Below are 5,783 nucleotides of genomic sequence, written 5' to 3' on the forward strand. Positions count from 1 at the left end.
AAATGAAAGTGGGGTTAAGTGGGGAAATGCTTCTAATTAAAGGGCTTGGAGGAGAGAGACCGGAGGAGCTCTGTATAAAAGCAATTTTGTTGGCAAGAAGTTTTGACACATTGTGCCATTTTGCTGGAGCGTATCTGCATCAAACAAATGTAAGAAATCGTCTCTTACATCTGGTGCAGAATATTAGAAGGCACAAGCTTATACCACTATCACATTTTTGTTTTTCGTTTTACACCGATTAAAGGGAGAAGAGGTGAGACATGGAGGTGCAGAATTTGACACATCTCATTATATTCTGAGTTATGTATCTCACTCATACTGTCAGTTCCCAAGTATCAAGCAAGCCCATGGAACAAGACGAAGAGCAAAGTGCTTGATGCATTGACGCATGCAGGTGCAAGATGGAAACCATGCTTACATTTTGCTCCAAAATTGCTTTGATACATCGCTCCCATGGTATTTAGAGAAGGCGGCACAGCGAAATATTTTAGGGCATGTCGGGCTTTAAGGGCAGTTTAGAAAAATAAATTAATTGGAGGTGCAATGGAAAAATGGAATCAACTTTATATTCACCTTCAAAGTGAGTGGTCAATAGTAATTAAAATATACATATATGGTGCACTACTAATGCAAAAACATACATTAAATACATAAACAATTGTTAAAAGTGATATTGCTAAATATCATATAGCTGAACTGGTAAAAGTGTGTAAAGGTCAGAGTTGCCTGTGAGAAAGGTGGTAGCCTTAAATGCTGCTGGCTGTCAGCTCCTGCATGCTCCTTCCTCTCTGGGGATAACGCCTAGACCGTCCCAGCTACCCTTCCAAGCTGCAATACGGCGACTCTGGAGGTGAACCGAAGGAGAACATTGGAAGACGCCCAGGACGGTCCCTTCTGACAGCACACCAAGGTGATCCACGGCCCCCGCCTACTCACGGAGGTAGTGAGTCCCAGCAGTGTGAGCGCCCGATCCAGCCTTGTGACAGGACGGTCCAGGCGTTAACCCCAGAGAGGAAGGAGTCTTTGCCTGATTTCACTGTGAAATATACTCAGTGACATTTAAATCACCCAGGTGATGCTTTTCGAACAAAAGTAGCACCTAGTAATGGGCATCAGGGATATTGGCCTCACGAGAAGCTGTGAAATACAGCCTGCCAATGTCCTAGTAAAAGGGACATTCCACGGCATGCATCTTCCAGACTGTTATAAGCTGTACATACGCATGGATGTGATGAGACTGTCTTGTTTAGGAGTGCAGGGCCAAGATCTCTCGTGGTATCACTCGCTGACAGCCCCGCTAAGTAATGATCAGAAGAAACACCTGCATGAAATCTACTCAATGGCCGAGCAAAGGAAGAATGCAGCAGGTCAGTCACTTCAAAGGAGCCAAAGATGATGGGGGTTGGGGCTCTAGCAGGAAAGTGAGAATCCCAGCATATATCGCCCCCTAGACTTAAATACAGAACAGTATCCTGCAGTGATCAAAAACTCGGTGACAAAAGTCAAATAGACATTTAAAGTCTTAATGATGCAGATATAATGCACAACGTTTCGGGGGAAATCCCTTCCAGAGCTGTACGATTATGCACCCAAAGAAGGGATTTTTCCCAAATCTTTGTGCATTATGTCTGCATCACTAAGACTTTAAATGTCTATTTGACTTTTGTCACTGAGTTTTTGAGCGCCGCAGGATACTGTTCTGTATTTAAATGTCCTCATCCCGGCAGATTTTCCTCATCTCCACCATGCTTTCGGTTCTCTAATGCACGTCAGTCACTCCCACAATGGCAAAATACATATACAGTATGACACCTCAAACAGGCGCTTCCTATGTGAAATAACTTGTGATTTTCTTGTGATAAATGAATGGGAAATATTTGTGTTCAAATATATCTACAAATTATATAGTTGATGTGGTTACGTGTAAATAAATTCAATCATGATCCAAAAATGTGTATATACCAGTAAAACCATTAATGAGATTTAGGACTTTGTGTATTCAGCAGCTTAAACTCAGAGAAACTGTCCAAGATAGATCCTGAAACAGTATTTTTGTAGTGTGTGTGGGAAGCGCTAAATCTCCTCTGCACCAGATAACTGTTATAATAATCCATTTAGAGAAAACCATAAAAGGAGGAGCGTACCCCACTCTCTACAAAAATACACACGAGCAGCTAAATGTAGAAGGTTCAGCAAGTTGCGGGGGCTGAATTAACTGATCCATATTATGTTACTGTATATGCCAGTGTTCTTATTCTGTTTCATTTCATCCGTTGTTTGATTAGGACTTGCCGCACCCCAGACAAGTACAATAAACTGCAACAGAAGATAACTAACTCCAGGTACATTTGTGGGACATGGCAGCTGGATTGGAGCTTTTTTTTTTTTAAACTTGAATTTTATTGAAAACATAATTTTACATAAATGGAGATACAAATACACATAACAGGTGTAGCACCTGTTTCCCCCTCCCCTGCCACTGAAGATCTGGCCACTACATGGGTATTGTCCCCGGTGCTGTAGCTCACCTGCTGGTTCAGGAAGTCTGAGTGGCTCCGCAGTTGTTATCCTTACATGAACACCGGTGGCTCAATCATTTGGACTGAACTACCTGTACTTGGGCAGGAATATCCTTAAAACCTGGTCTGTTGGGGGTCCTTGTGAACAAGTTTCAAACCGCTGTTCTAGACGTGAGCTTGTTTTTCCTCAGAACACACTTTCTCACAGGAATAGCCAACACAGTTGTAGATTGAGCCACCTGTGCTGAAGCAGAGATACCATTAAAAAGCTAACCTGTTGGTGGCCCTTGACTGGAGTTGGCCACTCCACCTTAGCCCCTTCCTGTAACATAGAGTAACACTAAATTGAAGACAGCCTTACATCAACCAGTTATGCTGTTTTGTGTTTTGGAATTGCACCAGGGTGGTGCGACCTGACAGGGCACACAATCTTGTTCAGCTCTGGGCTGACCTCGCTGGTCCAGATTTGAAAAACAATCTTGATTATACTGTACTAAATCACTTGCATGTAGCTATAATGCTGACGGTTTTAATGCACGTGAGTGACGGCCAAGGCCATTGTGTCTGAGATGAATGTAGGCATTTTTATACTAGATACAGATACTTCATCCCACCTGCTGTCTTTGTAACTGTAACGGCTCAAATATATGTGCCATCTGATCAAAGCCATGCATTTTCTTCTAAAGCTTGCGGTCTACATGAGTTTTTAGTGCTGTGTGCTGTACAGATGTACTGAGACTTGCTGTCTCCGGAGCCAGGGCCTGAGAGAGCTTCAAGCCGCGGCTCCAGTGATGGTGCTGCCCATGCCATCCTGCAGGGGGGATCCATGCTTTCGAATCGGACCCTCCTGGAGCGATAATTCTCCGGCACCACGGCAGTCACGTTTTCACAGCATGCCCTGGTGCCGAAAACGGAAAGTCTTGCTCCATCTGTATGTCAGCATCATAGCCCATAACCAAGTATGGTAAAACCTATCCTTGCTTCATTTTTGCATAGCCAGTATAACCAACCCCACACTGAGACCCAATAAGGTCGAAACGGCTTTCTGTGGGTGGGTTTACTGGCTTTGCATCTTGACCCTGGCTGTGCTCAAAGTTGTGACCATGCAGCAAGCTTAAGCCTATAGGGAACCATGTTGATGGTTTTGAAGCAAAAGGTGGCACTGTGTGCTCATTTGCATGTTATTTCCCAGAATCCCTTGCTGCAGTGGAAGTGCTGGGTGATAATGGTGAAAGGCGGGTTTGCAGACCTGTCAAAGACATGCAATGAGCATACAGTAATATTTCCATTATATATATCAATATCATCATCTTCATCTTCACGCTCCACCACCTAACCATTTAGGTTGGGATGCTTCATATACCTAAAAAGTACTGTAGATCAGAAGCATACAGTACAATTCAATGAGTTTATACACTATTGACTTGGATGGGAGGTTCCATCATTCACGGTTTAGTTCTTTCCACCGTTATACCTCTCGCATCCCTTGCAAAGAGATGCTTAGGAAATACTTTGGTCTCATTGTGCTGTTGTTAACGCAATGCTGTTGTAAATCTATCAATGTTTAGACACTAAAAACCCGACCAGCTTGTCCCAGCCTCATTATTATAGCGCTTTTGATTAAGGTGAAAAGTGGAGACTGCACTGTTAATGGAAAGGTGTTTGTGGGGGTGGGTGTAGCATGTAAATATGCAGAAGGAAGAAAGAAAAGTTCTGGTACAAAATGTTTTTTTTATTTAATGTGAAAGTGCCAGTTGGTAGTGGAAGAAATTGACATTGAAGAGCACAATCTAGACATAGGATTCTGTCCCACGACTCTCACTGTTGTTGTATTTTTTTATTTCCAGCTTCTCAGAAGATTGAGCAGCAGAACGCTGCTTAGTTAGAGTGCCATAAGCTCGCAGCACCTTCCTTCTGAGGAACTCAGCTTGGAGACAAACGGAGAAAGCTACAGAGAACTCTTGGAAACCTTTATTATCATATTTTGTATGTCTCATTGACCCAAAAAAGGTTAAGTTAGACTTTCAGACTGCAGCGATGCATCATAAGACTCCATTATGTGACTTTAAAATCTTCTGACATACTATTTCATCCTGAGAATGTGACCGATTGTGCGCTGCACATGGAGCTGGACTTAAAATAAACTGAAGCAGAAATGCCTCGCTGCTGGACCGTGTACATGATTCTTAATTTTCTGCTGTTTGTTTTGGTACCGTAATGCATTTGGACTTAAACTGGCTACTGGAAGATACAGTATGAACCATATGAAATTCTTGGTCTTTGGACCCTCACTGGAATCCTTTGCCTCTTCATCTTGATGTATTTCTTCATTCCCTCTCGTTTGTTCTTTCATGTGTGTAACTGGCGCGGATGTTTCAGATTTAAATATAGGCCACATGGAGAAGAACGGTCTCTATCTCCCCATCACAGCAGAGATAAATTCGACCCTTGAAATGTCTGTCTTCAGAAAAGCCATTGGTTTTCCAAGCTCCTCACCCCTCGCAGAGCTGACCTAAATCTGTCTGCAGTCAAGTCCTTTCTATTATACTCTTAGCACTTCTTTTTTTTTTTTGCATACTATTTTTTTCTTTTTGTTTACTTGCTTACATAGATCATCACAGGTCACATGGGGTCCTATGTCAGGAAAAATAAAACTCTTTGTCAAAAAACTTATTTTAAAGATGCAGCATTTGTGCTTCTCTGGTTCTCTCCTTCAGTAAGAGCGTGTAGTGCTCTGTGTGTCTCACATCTGGTACAATGTAACTTTGCTCACAATAACATGTGTGTCTGAGGCTGGCAATGTGGGGACAGCTGGGGCTACTGTCCCGGGCCGGCGAATCAAATTCCCCCCTAACAGCGACCCTAACGTGAGGCTGCACTCCTTATAAGCCCCTTTGCTGGCCGCCAACTGTCTCACAGCAATTGGTGGGCCTCTAGGCTTCACCCCTATACTGACCCCTCATGTCTGTGTCCCCCTTTTTTCGGCCCACTGTAGCTTTTAGCAGGCCAATCCCCAGGCCTTTGGGACCCTATTCTGGCTGTGCCGTCCTTCCAAAGGCCCCTCTCATTGCCTCTCGTAAATCACCTCCCCACCCTCCAGGCCCATTCACTATTAAGTTAACAAAAAATACAACCTGTACAGTGCCAGGGGCCAGATACATATAGTTAGATTTATATCAATCTTGCTAAGGGGCTAATTTTATACTGGGGGGGGGGTTAAACAATTGTAGATAGTAAGCCCACTTCAAACACCCGTGTTTTCTT

At 43.3% G+C, this 5,783-nt stretch overlaps 1 long non-coding RNA gene across 1 annotated transcript; it reads left to right on the forward strand.

The window, feature by feature from the left end:
• The first annotated feature begins 1,231 nt into the window (after nt 1–1,231).
• On the forward strand, nt 1,232–4,695 carry LOC142485364 (uncharacterized). Its single transcript, XR_012798403.1, has 3 exons — nt 1,232–1,367; nt 2,286–2,342; nt 4,367–4,695. It is a non-coding gene; the product is annotated as an uncharacterized LOC142485364 (long non-coding RNA).
• The last annotated feature ends 1,088 nt before the right edge of the window (nt 4,696–5,783 follow it).

Source organism: Ascaphus truei, unplaced genomic scaffold (assembly GCF_040206685.1).
Source record: "Ascaphus truei isolate aAscTru1 unplaced genomic scaffold, aAscTru1.hap1 HAP1_SCAFFOLD_568, whole genome shotgun sequence".
NCBI lineage: Eukaryota > Metazoa > Chordata > Amphibia > Anura > Ascaphidae > Ascaphus > Ascaphus truei.